Here is a 15,183-nt window from a genome sequence, read left to right on the forward strand (position 1 = left end):
TCTGTGTTGAAGCATGACCTTTAGATCTTGCTCCGGATCTTAAGAGGAAATCTCTGAGTCTCTCACTATTAAGGCAGTTGTGACTTTTTTCCTAGTATTTATGTACTTGTTTATTCATTTTATTATTTAATTTTACAGCCTCATTCTGGCTAGGAAAATCTGACCCTTTCCCCTTTTTGTGGTAAGTCCTCCACAACCTTGCCTAGTCCAGACTGGAACTCAAGATCTCCCTGCCTTTCCTTCCCCAATAGGTTGGCTTACACAAATATAACATAGCATTTAAAAAAAAATAAGAGAAAAGTTTCTCAGATACTAGTCACACTTTTTCCAAAACTTGCCAAACTTTCCTACTTTAGTGCTTTTGCTATTCTGATTATCTTGTATATATTGTGTATGTGCTGGTCCTTGGCCTTGAACTCAGGGCCTGGGTACTGATCCTAAGCTTTTGTGCTCAAGGCTAGTGCCCTATCATTTGAACCACAGCTCCACTTGAAGACTTTCTGATGATTAACTGGAAATAAAAGTCTCATGAACTCTCTTGTCCAGGCTCTCTTTGAGCTGTGAACCTCAGATCTCAGCCTCCTTGAGTAGCTAGGATTACATGTTTGAACTTCAGATACCTGGCAATCAATGTGAGTATGTGTGAGTGTGGGCTGATCCTTGGGCTTGAATTCTGGACCTGAGCTTTGTCCCTCAGCTTTTGGGCTCAAGACAAGTGCTCTATCATTTGAGCTACAGCTCCCCTTCTGGCATTTTTGGTGGCTAATTGGAGATAAGAGTCTCATTGGCTTTATTGCCCAGGCTGGCTTTGAACTGCAATCCTCAGATCTTAGAGACTCCTGAGGAGTAGCTAAGATTCTAGGTATGTGCCTCCAGCACCCAGTAATCAATTCTTTTTTTTTTTTTTAGACAAATATGCCTAACCCCACTGCTTCAGAAAGATAACAACATTTAGTTGTTTTATGATGTTCAGGCTTCCAAAATATTTCTAAGATTCTTCTTTTGAAATTACTGGCTTTACTATAGCTTGTGGTATTTTCTTAGCATCATATGTACATAAAATTGTACATGCCTGTACATGTGTGTGTGTGAATGTGTGTGGTATTTGGGACAGGACTTAGCAGGGCCTTGCAAGCTAGGCTACAATGCTATCACTTGGTTATGCCAACAGCCCTTTTAGTCCTATTTTATTCCTCAGATAGGGTTGATAATTTTGTCCTATCTTAACCTTGAACTCACATACCTCCTGACTCCTGAGTAACTGGGACTATGAAATGTGCCACAATGTCCATTTTTGTCATATTAATTTTTAATTGGTGCTGATACTGGGGCTTAATCTCAGGGTATAGTGTTAATTCTTAAGAAAATATGAATTGTGCAAAAATGAAATCTAAATCTTTACTGTGAGGAATATCACATAAGTGGATTTAGAATGACCATTGACATTCCTCAAGTCTATAAAGAAAGAGCTTGTTCATTAAGAGAACTGTTATGTTTCTAACATGTTTGGAAAACTGAGTGTAATACTACTGGAATTGAGATATTTAGGTATGTGCAAAAAGGAAAACCATATATGGCTTTAGTCTTATATCTGTATCATAGATTTCTTTGCAGTCAGCATGTAAATATGAAGGAAATGATTCAAAACAGACTTCTGAGTCCTCACACCCAATGCTACCCTAACACCTACACTCTTGGATTACTGGTAGGTTATTTGAAGTAGCCAAGCTTTAACTTCTCTCCTGCACATTATCTGCTGGACTGGTTTTTGATGAGTTAGTTAAAGTAATATAATTGTGCATGCTTATCCAGTGCTAGGTATGTAGTAGCCTGTCAATGAACAGTAGCTGTTACCAATAAAATCACATAGTAGCCCAACTTCCTATCCCCCTCCATCCTACCTTCTTACAGCTAAGAAATAAAAAACTTGGTGGTTTACCAAGAATAAAGACAGCTATTAAAAAGCCTAGACTCAAATCTGAAATCTCCCGCCTCACAGTCTACTTCTTTCCATTTTGACACACCGAACAAGTCTCAGCTTGCAGAGTGTAACAAGGAAGCTCATTTCATGGCTATCAACTAGGCAGAAAGAAATGCGGCATGTGGACCTCCTAATGAAAAGTAAACAGAAAGACCTTTTAGTCCTCTGGTTGCAACTCACAATCCTTTTGTGCAAATTGAATTCATTTTCTTATTGCTTGAGGATAAAATAAATTCCATTATTATGCTCCATCACTATTTCTACATTTTCCTGGCTATGAATAGATTCCATTTCTTAGAATTAAAACAGGACACCGTGGTTGATCACAAGAACCATTGAGAAATTATAGGGGAAAGTAATAAAAATAACTTTCACTGGTACAAAAGGAGTAAAAAAATAACCTCTAAAGTAGTAGCAACAATTTCATTTGAAATTTTCCATAAAATTAGACTGGAGAGTTTTTGTGTCCATACATAAATCATGTATAACCTTTGTAATGATTTTATATTACCTAGCCTTCCAGGAAAATCATTTTAATAATATAAAATTGGTTGAGACCAATTTGAAGGAAATTTGAATTTTTAATGAGTATGTTCTGTTAGGTATTTTATTTTTTACAACTACTGATTATATCTTTTACTAATAGAATTTGACCTGAGGGAAATGACATTAAGAAAAAATTAAGAAAGATCATTTTTACATTGTTCTTTGTGATTATCCAGTGTCTAGTTAGGAGAGAGCCAAACTTGTAACATTGATACTTTAATAAAAGGTAAGGTGGTAGGAAGGAAATACGATCCAAACTTCTTGGCTTTCCATCTTCAAAAGAATGAGATATCTTTTATCTTTATAAAAAGGCTCCATGTTTTTACCAACCTTGAGAAAGAAGAAATTATCCAGCTCTAGAAGCCTTTCAGGATAATAAACATATTTGATCAGAAAAGAAGCACTAAAGAAATCTTATTATTCAGACATTAAATATAAAGAACAAAAACAAAATAAATATTGAACACTGATCAGAAATGTGACAACTCACATTAAAAAGGAAATTTGAAACCACACGCTGGTGGCTCACATCTGTAATCCTAGTTACTCAAGAGGGCTGAGTGTTGATCAAGGTTTGAAGTCAGCCTCTCACAGGGAAGTCTTTAAGACTCTCATTCTAATTAACAAGCAAAAAATAGGGAAGTGGAGCTTTTGCTCAAATGGTAGTGTTAGCCTTGAGCAATAAAGCTCATGGACAATGCTCAGACCCTGAGTTCTAGCACTAGGATGGGCATGAAAAACAAGAAATAAGAAATTTCATAAATAATAGTAGCTACTTTTCATAGAAACTCTAAAACTCACCCTGCATTTCTTTTTTTCATATATTTTATTGTAATTAATAGAAGGTACATTACTTCACAAATATTGATACCCTTTTGTATGTCATGGTCCCCATTTCCTACCTCCGCTACAACTTGATTTCCCTCCTTCCCTCTCCTATTTCAAATAACCAATTAAGCATATATAAAATGTATCAGATAACAAGGAGAAATATTGTAACAATATCAGATAACCAAGGGATAGCAAGAAAGATGAGAAATAACATAGTACATTAAGGACAACAATCACTCATTATATGGCTTTTGTTTCTGTATCCTGGAGGTCCTTACATTTAGCGTCATACTATATGGCCTTATGTATCTAGATTTTGTCCTATTGTGAATCTCTGCTAGGAGAGCTCAAGGTTTCTACTGATTGAGGGAAACCATTGAGCCTATGTTCCTTTGAGTCTGGCTTACTTCACTTAATATGATTTTTTCTGAGTCTTTTCATTTCCTTACAAATGGGGCGATGTCGTTCTTTCTGGCAGCAGCATAGAATTCCATTGTGTATAAATACCACATCTTGTTGATCCACTCATCAACTGAGGGGCATCTGGGTTGGTTCCATATCTTTGCTGTGGTAAATAGTGCTGCAATGAACATCGTGGTGCTAGTGGATTTAGTATGTCCTTGTTTCTGGATGATTGGGTAAATGCCACGTAGTGGAATTACTGGGTCATAGGGGAGCTCTATATTTAGTCTTTTGAGGAACTACCATACTGCTTTCCACAGTGGTTGAAGGAGTTTGCACTCCCACCAGCAGTGTAGTAGTGATCCCTCCTGGCCACATCCCCTCCAGCATCTGTTGTTATTAGAATTCTTGATCCTGGCCATTCTAACTGGAGTGAGGTAGAATCTTAGAGTTGTTTTGATTTGCATTTCTTTTATGACCAGAGATGTCGAGCATTTCTTCATGTGTCCATAGGCCTCACCCTGCATTTCTATATGGCCATTATACCTATGTGTCCTCCTTTTCAAGAATTTCTATATTTTCTTCCTGTAGTATTGCATCTAGTATCCAGTACATACCTTAGTCTTGGAGTTGTCTCTGCTAGAATATGTTTAGCTATGAGTATCTTTAATAGTTATTTGAATCTTCAAATTATCTTTTTCATTGAGTAAGCTTTATTATTAAATTTTATGTTTTGTGAAACTTATTTGTTTCATCTAAAATTTGTCCATAACTATTTTTCCTACATTTGTAGAATAAAGATTTTATTACCTTTCTCATTTCTGGTATTTGTAAGTTTTGTCTTCTCTACTTTTCCTTTTGTTTAGTTATAAGTTAATAAATATTCTTATTGGTCTTTTTAAAGAGGCTTCATATGTTCTCCAACTGGTGTGTCTTGCAGATTGTACTCTTAGCTGCACTTTTGCTAAGTTGTCCAAAGTCTCTATGTGAGCTAGGGTAGCTCCAGCTTAGCCATATTTAAAAAACAGTAGAATAACATGGCCTAAAATTAGCTTCTAGAGCATAAACCTGCTTTGCAAGAATTATCAAATACTCACTTTGCATACATATATTTGGAAGAAAAAATTAACCCTACATAAAATTTCCAAACTTCAATCAGTAGTGAATTTACTTTACTTATTCAAAAATGCAGTGCAGCTATTTGGTGATATAATAATGGAAAAAATGCCCCTACCAATTGAATAAATAAGAAATTTCAGAGAGAACTGGATAAACGATAAAGGAAATTCAACCCATTGTTACATGCTATGACTGGATGATTGCATGCATATTGTGTGATTAGCTATTAATGTACAGTACTACATGTTTTGCATTGATTATTGCAAACTTGCCTAGTGTTCTCCAATGGGGTACTGAGAAAAGCTAATTTTCTCCCAACCATATGGTTATTTCCTGGCCCCACTGTTTTCTATTTACCCATTGAAGTTACCCTATGCTAGTCGAATTTGCCTTTGTTTAGTGATTGTTAGTTTCAATAGATGGGTCCTTTTGGGTGGCTGCTCAAGCTCATTATGCCTCTATTCCCAGCTCAGGAAGCATTAGCAGGAAAATTTATTTTAAAGTAAGTAAAATTTCCTCACTGTATTGCATTATAACACTTTGCTTGTATGTATTCTATATGAATTCTTTTTCTTTGTGACTGGAAGTATTTCAGGGCTTTTCAATGAATAACCAAATCCTTTCAATATCATCCGTATTTGGTTAGTGCTTTGTGTGTTAATCATGTCAGCCTAACTTCACAGATTAATAAACGTATCAAGCTTCATTTTTCTGTTGCTTAAAGATACATTTTCTCCTCCCCCTCCCAGTTCTGGGGCTTGAACTCTGAGCTTAGGGTGCTGTCCCTGAACTTTTCTGTTTAAGGATAGCACTCTACCTCTTGAGATAAAGCTTTACTTCTGAATTTTTGTGGTCAATTGTAGATAAAAGTCTCAGGGACTTTTTTTGTCCAATCTGGCTTCAAACCATGATCCTTAGATTCAGCCTAGGATTACAGGCATGAATCACTGGCACTGGGCTACTTAACGAAATCTTTAAGACTCCCTCACTCTAAGAGGGGATGGTATGAAGGTTATGGGCTTATATATCTGGAACTTTTAGTGTCTGCTAGAGTTACTGATGGGGTTTAATATAGGTTATAAAACAAAGGGAAAAAGAAAGAAAAAAACTGAACTGAGAACAGTACAAGAAAAAATCCATTTGTTTCCATTTCTTATTTTATATGTTCATATTCATTGAGCCCTTGTGATCCTCTCCTAAGAATAGTCTCCCTTAGTCTCGCATTTAGACTCCTGTTGAATTAATCATGTCCAAGTGTAATTTTCCACTAGGTTTACTTACAGATTTTCAGGCACATTCTACTTATTACAAATGAGGGAAACCATGCACTCTGTATTTCTTTGGATCTGGCTTACTTTAATATGTATTTTTTCAAGTCTTTTCATTTCCTTATGAACAGGACAATGGCATCCTTTCTAATGGAAGCATAGAATTCCATTCCATATGAATACCATATTTTCTTGATCCATTCATTCACTGAAGGTTCCACTGGGTTTGATTCCCTATTTTAACTTTGGTATACAACACTGCAATGAAAGTGGTTGTGCTGGTGGCTTTAGTTTGGCCTGGTTTGTGTTCTCCTGGATAAATGCCCAGGAGCAGGACTGCTGGGTCATAGAGAAGTACAATGTTTATTATTTTGAGGAACCTCCATACTGCTTTCCAGAGTGGTTCTTTTTGTGTTTATTTGTTTAGTGGTAGTATTCTTGTCTCTCAGCTACCTATTCTTCACTGCATACTACTCTTAATTGTTTTCATTTGTGTACAATCAAGTCTCTCTTCCATTCCCTTCTGTTCTCCTCAAAGCAAAAGCTCTATCCCTTCTTAGCCCTATCTCCCATAGATAACCAGCACAGAATTTTCTCCACAGATGTAGTAGAAATCAGAAGGAACACCCCAACTCTAACAGCTGGATTATCTTATGCTTTTATTCTTTACTCTTATTTCTCCTATGAAGCCATGGGCCTTGCTGTCTCTAAGTCTAATCCTTCCTATACACTGGATCTTTCTCCTTTCCTTCCTAGCCCCTTTAGCCTCCTATCTTCAAATTTTTATTTTCGTTTGCTATCTGCTTTACTCAAGCTGGTAGACCAAACAAAATGAAAAAAAAAAAAAAGCCCAACCTTCTCCTCTACAAATCCTTATTACCCTCTGATACATCCATTTCATTCATCTTTTTCCCTTAATAGGCATACCTCTTTTAAAAATTATCTTCTGGGGGCTGGAGTTTAGCCTAGTGGTAGAATGCTTGCCTAGCATGCACGAAGACCTGGGTTCAATTCCTCGGTACCACATACATAGAAAAAAGCCAGAAATGGTGCTGTGGCTCAAGTGGTAAAGCTCTAGCCTTGAGAAATCCCAAGCACAGTACCCAAGTTCTGAGTTCAAGGCCCAGGACTGGCAAAAAATAATATTATCATCTGTCATCTACTTCTCATTTTGCCACATTTCATTTTCTCTCACACCAGTAACTTCCAAGTGACTAAGTATAGTGGATAGTTCTTAGTCTTCATCTCAGCTGATCTTTTTCCTTCTGGAAAGCATCCTTTTATTTTGTTATCCAGTGACATTTTTACTTTTTTCTGCAACCAACCTGGCTATTCATCTTTCTAAATTCTTCAGGGGTCTTACTATAATTCATCACATACATCCTCTTCAAAATCTTCAGATATTATTAAATGTCTGTGTTTCAAGCCCAAATATGTTTCATGAATTTACCTGCTCCTCTGCATACCAGAACTTGAGAATTCTTTAGGTGACAAGGCTCACACATCTAAAGGAAGCTAAACATTTGCCTCCACTGAAAGCATCCTCTTGATGAAAGATGCCATTGGCTTCCTAGAGCTACACCAGAAACTTGAGGGGTGGTTTCAGGGTGTTTCTTCATTCCTTTGTATCTCAAATGAGGACTCTTAATAAGAATTTCTGACTCTATTTCTCCAGTAGTTCACAAGCCCTTCTATCTATGTTCATGTTCCCTAAACAGTTAATCTTTCACCATAATTGTAACAACAAACTGCTAATTACATTCTCTACCTCTAATCTTGTCCCTTTTTAGCTACTGCAAATGTTGCTTGGATAATTTCCAAATGTAGATGGGAACACCTTGTTCTTTTCAGTGGCTCCAGTGTCCATAGACAAAGATCACAAAATCCTAATCTTAAATACCAAGGTCTACTGGAATCCTGGTTATTTATAGTATCTTTTTGCTTTGCTAAACTCAAATTCTCTCTTGTCTCAGAAGCATTATTTTGTTCTATTTATTTACTTATTTATTTATTTGCCTAGAATACTGTCTATCACTCTTCTTCAGTTCTTTCAGATAATTCCTCATAGGCCTGTCTTCTCTGGCCACTTCTATATCTTCATCAGGATGGATGAGATATCTCTCTTCTGTACTTTCATTAAATCTCTCAGCATACCAAATGCTTTGCTTACTTGTTTGCTTCCTCATTAAGTGGTACTGAATGTATAAATGAAATCCTTGGATTTTCTTAAAAGTCAGAAGTCATTGCCATCTCTACTGTTGTTTACTTAAATTTGTTTTAGACAAAAGTGATTTAAAGAAGATTTTATTTCAGAACATCTTGTCAGGCACATTTCCTGTGGAAAAATATGTTGTTAAGGTAGTGGGATTTTCAAATAATCTAATATCCTAATTAATTCATAAAATGGCCTCAATTAATTTATAATTCCCTTTAGAGTTTTCTTATGTATTTTCTTTTTTTTCCCAGTCTTGTGGCTTAAACTCAGGGCCTAAGCTCTGTCCTTGTTTCTCAAAGCTAGAACTCTACTGCTTGGGCCATGGCACAACTTCCAGCCTTTTCTATGTATGTGGTACCGAGTAAACGAAGCCAGGTCTTTGTGCATCCTAGACAAGCACTCTATCACTAGGCCAAACTCCCAGCCCTCTTATATACTTTCATAACTCTATGATATCTCATTTTTGCATCATTCCTCTTCCCTATAGATCTTTCACTTTCTGCCTTGGTAGCATTTCAACCACATAACAGGTTATCAGGCTCCTGTGAGTTTGTATGAGACCATTTTACACCTATTACTTGAATAGTGGTAGTTCTTAGCAAGAAAAGAATATTGTAGCACAGACAATGGCTATGCCCTGATTGAATCCATATTGTTGACAATTTCTTTGTTCATGGAAACTACAGAGGGAGTGTTAAGTCCCTGTCCTAATACCTGTGATCTAGTAGCAGTTACTAAAATGGGATGGTAATTTCTCCATATGTATTTTCTCTAGCCCTTTGTTAAGGTCAACTATACCTACTGAGAAAAATGTTTTAATGGTTTCTGTCTATGCCAGGCCAACTATTTATATGTACAAATTCTTATTATTCAAGTTTATAAAACTTGAGAGAGCACACATACACAAACTCACACACCTTTTATGATGAAAAAAGATCTTGCTAAGATTGTTGCTGCCTTGGCTACCAATGTGCAAGAAAAACCTGCTGTGAGGCAAAGTCCTTCTGCTTTCAGTGTGACTCCTTAATAAGAACCATTCAATTAAAAAATCCTTCAAACTGAATTTCCAATTTACTTGTACCTAAGCGCTTAATGTTCAAATTTCATTCAGATGTTGGACATAGCCCAAGAGTATACTTGGACTGTCTTCTGATTAGCAAACAATATTGTAACCTGTGGCTATTTGCTTTACTGCCCTTCAACTGTTGAGGCTACCTAATGCCTTTGCTGAAACAAAGCAACTCTCTGGGGCTGCCTGGTACCAAGGTTACCTGTCTGTGCATGTTGATTTCTGGCAGTCAACAGGCATGCCACTGTGCTTCTCTGTGTCCTCCTGCAGAAAGCAAGGGCTTGGTCACAGCTGGTCAAACATGAAGGTTGTATATATCAGTCTATCATGTCTATGCAACTCCTTTGTTGCTCTGCTCACCTAAACCTAATTGGCTAACAAATTTTTCAGTACACACTCTTGATGTAATTTTTCAATCATATTTATGTCCTGTGGAGTTCATGTTCAAAGGGGAATCATTTGGCCTTCATGTCTCTGTGGCAGCAGTTTATCCTAAATTATAGCTTATATTTTAAAAGTTTGTTCACTAAGTTGTGAGAATATTTGGTTTATTCACAAGCTTATCTTATTCAGCAGAATGTGAGATGTGCAAATATCAATTACTGGTTTGGTCCAGAATGTATATGGAGGAGGTGATGGTGTTTGTCACAAGGATTACAATTTGTAAATTATTACATACTAAACCTATGAACTGCTTAAAGCATACCTATGTTTATTATGAAGAAGTTAAAGATTCTGTCTTTAATTTAATTATATACTTGTGAAATGGTCCTAAATCAATACTTTTGCAATCCTTCTTTATATACAAGCCCATAAACTGGGACTGTAGTATGTACTCTGATTGGAAAAAAATCATTCAACAAATTCAAGAAAAAGATTATTGAGTGGCTACTTTATGCCAAGGCTGTGCTAGATTAGATACCAGGGATAAGAAGATGAACCCATATGTTCACTTGCCTCAAAATCTCCAGATCAAGACAGGCTTGTGAAAATGACATGGGCATACTGCCATAGGAATGCATAGAAAGTACAAAGTGTGTACAAGTGTATGTGTGTATGTGTGTGTGTGTGTGTGTGTGCGTGTGTGTGTATATATAATTTTCAGAAGAATGAATAGAATCCATAAAAGTGTTGGTATGTAGCCCTAAACATAGCTTGTAGTGTTTGGTTTCCAGTTACCTTGGGTAGAAATGACTCATTATAGCAAATGTTATCTCAAGTCTTCCATCAACAGACTAAGTAATTACAAATTACCATTTGTAATGCAATAAAGAATGAAAGCTGAACTTTGCAAACTTTTTGCTTATCTTTAGGAAACTGGTAAAATGAAATGAAAGGCCGTACAATTCCATTTGAAAAGAGTGTGTGGTCAAATATGGCAATATATTTTTTTTTCAATTGTGGGATTTGAACTCTGGGCCCAGGCACTATCCCTGAGCATTTTGGCCCAAGGCTATCGACCTAATCCTTGAGCCACAATGCCACTTTTGGTTTTCTGGTGATTAATTGGAGATAAGAGCTTCATGGACTTTTAGTGCCTGGGCTGGCTTTGAACCTCGATCCTTAGACCTCAGCCTCCTGAGTAGCTAGGATTACAGGAGGCATGAGGTACCACCCTTAGCTGAATGAGGCAATATTTTTAATACAAATATTTGGAAATATAATTAGGTAGCACAGGCACAGCCAATAATGCATTGACAACACAAGAAAACTTTTTCATGATTTCTTGCATTAACTGAACCCATGTCAAAGGCTTGTGCCATTATGTTGTGCCTCTCTGCCGCTCTATCAGTCCTTGTCTTTGTCTATGTCTGCTGCTGTAAACAAAATAGTCTTGGTGGTTCATAATGGCCAGAGGTTTGCCTGGGCATGGTGGCATATCATGGTGGAAGTGATGGGAGGATTGTGGTTTGAAACTAGCCTGGCCAAAAAGTTAGTAAGATTCCATGTCAAAAAAAACATATGAACACGATGTAATTGTTTGAATAAGGGGATGAAACAGTGATGGAGAGGGTAAATTTGATCAGGGGATATTATGATGCATGTGTAGAAACAAAAGAAAACATGTAATCAGTGTATATCAATAAATAAAATTTAAAAACCATACTGGTCATCAGGTGCATATCTGTAATTTAATTTACACAGAAGGTGTAGAGGGAATACTGTCTAAGACCAGACAAAAGAGTGAGACTATACCAGAAAAAAAATCTAAGCAAAATAAAAAGAAAGGCTGCGAGTATGAGTCCAGTGATAGAGTCCTTGCCTCTATCTTGCATAAAGTCCCAGTGCCATGCGAAGTAGAAGCTTATTTTTAGCCTTCTAGGCTGAGAAGTCCATGATCAAGACAGCCATGACTTGGTATCTGATAAAGACTATAATTTTTTGCTTCTAGGATGATGCCTTGCTGCTGTGTTCTCTGAAGGGAAAGAACATTTATTTTCTCATATAGACAAGATGAAAGGGAAAAGAGCATTTAAATAAGTTCCTTCTTTTCCATCAGGATTATTTATAATGTTATTCACAGAAGTGGAATCCTCTTGCCCAAACCCCCACCCTCTTCAATAGTGTTTCTTTGAGGGTTAAGTTTCTATATGAATTTTGAAGTAGGCACAAATAGTCAAACTCTTGACCTTCAAAGTCTAACAAAAAAGCATATAACAATCTACATACATATTAAATTTCTTAGTAGTAACATTAAATAAGGTAGAAGAGATAAGATTAAGTTTACCAATATATTTCATATATATTAAATTTAACCCAACATATTTGAAATATTGTATCCACATGTAGTCTACATAGTTATTTAGGTAAGTTATTTAGTTTTGCTAATTCTAGGTAAACTGTCTCACATTTTATGTTAACCAGCTATATTCCCAAGACATCAATAATCATGTGTTACATGTGGTTACCATATCGGCCACCAAAATTTATAGATCTCTTACAGATGTAAATACACCTCACATTTAAGGGTCTATATGTGAGGTGTAGAGCTCTGCAACATTTTTTGTGTATATGTGCTTATGGTGGGGCTTGAACTCAGGATCTTGTACTTTTGCTTTGTTGTTCTTTGCCCAAGTTTGGTTCTCTATCTTTGAGCAACAGTTCCACTTCTGGCTTTTTGGTGGTAATTGGAAATCAGGATTCTTATGACCTTTTCTGCCTAGGCTGGCTTTGCCTTGCCATTCTCTAACTTCATTCTTCCGAGTAGTTAGAATTACAGGTAGGAGCCACCAGTGTCTGGCTCAGTGCAGCATTTTTTCTGGGTCTCTCCATTCCAAATATACTGATACTCAAAAAATGCTCTTCAATTGGCTCCCTGTGCCAATGTCTGGCTGTTTTGTCATTCGGTTATCACGTAATTAATATTTTTAAGTTCCTAGTGTATACCAATTTTATGCTAAATTTTGGGATGCTACTGTGATCTACATAATTAAGACTCTTCCTTTCAGATAGAAGATAAAAAAAACAAGCAAATAAAACCACACATAGTTACATGAGCTGAGATGAAAATATCAGGAGATATGAAGGTTCCTAACATGAGGACTTCTTTTAGTATGGAGGGAATGGGATTACTCATCAGTGAAGGGGCCTTAGATATGAAATCAGAATAATTGTTTGTGAAGGGCTCTTGGAATGTTTGAAGATCTAACAGGAGTATGGTGTAATTTCTGTGTAAATAAGGCAAGTGGGATTTACAATGAAGTTGGGAAGGTAGGCAGAGGCCAAAGCATGAAAGGCCTTTAGCACTTTTAGGGACAAGGACACACTCAAACTGATTAACTTATGGTATACATGCAAGTGGATTTCAATCATGTAATCCTTTGGAACAATTAACAGACAATTTAACAAAATGAATACAAAGATGCCAAAACATGTCTTGTCTTAGTGGGGGATGGGGATGAAAGGGAGGAGGGCAGATAAATGGAGAATGGTAGCAAATACAGTTATAGTACTCAGGGCACATGTGTGAAATGGAAGTAGGAGACTTGAAGAGATGAGGTGGGGGAGAATGATGGAAGGGGTGACCCTGCATTGTACATGTAAATTGATATGTTGAATTGGATTTATAGAAATCTGTTTTTAGCTATAAGAATGTCCTACATTGATATCTTTGAGAGAAGTTTTGTAGGTAAACCTGATAGGTTCTGGTGATCAGCTGAGTATAGGAAGTCGATTGTAGGGCATGAGGAAAAAGTATGACTCCCAACTTCAATGAAGTGTGGAAGAGTATTTAAGAGCTGTCTTAGCTCTCTTGTGGCATGCTGAAGGTTTTAGGGTGAAATATCCATCACGTAAGATAGTAAATACAATGTTAGTTTATCTCCTTTGTTTTTGCTTAAGTCAGAAATTTATAGTTATTTGATGCCACTGGTAGGATAACAAAAAGAAAAAAATCAACAATATTCCATCCATATTTCTTACTCTTTTACTTACTGAGTAATCACAGTGTAAATCACTTAACAGTTTTATTGCTTTGAATATTGTTGTCTTTTCTTTATCAATGATATGATTTTTACATTGACACAAAACTATTGCCATAAAACTGTCATGAATAGAGGTTGATGACAGTCTTTTCAGAGGAAGGCTAAAGGGAAACAATAAAAAGAAATAACTTGCCTTGATCTCCAAGTCTCTTAAATCAATTAGGAAGGCACAACAATAAAGCTTTTATTTTTTGTAAGATTTGTAATCATCCTTAGCTAGTCATTTCAAAGTTGTATTTTGCATTGCTCTTCCTCATAGCATTAGTTATTCAATGACTGACATACCTCCTCTTCAAATTGAAATATTGAAGTGCCAGATAATTCAAACTGCTTTAAACTCATGTTCATTCATTTATTCATCTAAGGGATTATTATTAAGTATCTAGCTTTTTTAATAGCATAGGCCATCCTCTAGAAGTTCACAGTATTGTGGTCAAGGCATAAATGAATATAAATATGAAGAAAGATGATGTTAGTAGTGATGTCCTTAAGAAAACAGAAAGGGGTAAAAAGTTGTCACACAACATAGAAGATATCATAGATCCTGATGATGGAAAAAGCTCTCAGTACAGGATATCTACTTTAATTAACTAGTGAATTAATTAGTTTGGTTTCTGAGTCTCGTTGGGTAGCCCCAGCCAGCTTGAAACTCATTTGGTAGCCTCCAAGTTCTGATCCTCTTCTTTTACCCTTTTGAGTGCAATCACCATCATTGGCCTAGAAATCCAGTTATACTGATAATGTGGTTGTCTGGAAGCTACAAAGATGTTAACCAGGCAAAAAGTGTAAGGAAGGGTAACCTACGAAGAGGAAACACATGCATTTATAAAGTTCCCATGGTATTGGAGGGCAGGATACATACTGACAGGTATAAAAAATATAAACTCAGGGCTGGGAGCGTAGCCCAGTGGTAGAGTGCTCGCCTAGCATGCACAAAGCCCTAGGTTCGATTCCTGGATACCACATATATAGGAAAAGCTGGAAGTGGTGCTGTGCCTCAAGTGGCAGAGCTGTATCTTTGGGCAGAAAGTGTGTCCAAGGACAGTGGCACAGACCCTGAGTTCAAGCCCCAGGACTGGCAAGCAAAAAAAAAAAAAAAGTGAACTCAGACTCAGAGGGTGAGGGTAGTATTGTGCAAGATGAAGGCAAAGAGTCCTATAGGAAACAGATAAAGGTTTACAGAAAATCACTGGGGAATAGATGGAGCCCAGGAGTGGGCATGCAGTAAAAGGATACAAACAAGGAATCAGGAAGACCAGACCAGATGA

The sequence above is a fragment of the Megascapheus bottae genome, chromosome 2 (genome assembly GCF_031878675.1).
Source record: "Megascapheus bottae isolate mThoBot1 chromosome 2, mThoBot2.hap1, whole genome shotgun sequence".
In the NCBI taxonomy this organism is placed as follows: Eukaryota; Metazoa; Chordata; class Mammalia; order Rodentia; family Geomyidae; genus Megascapheus; species Megascapheus bottae.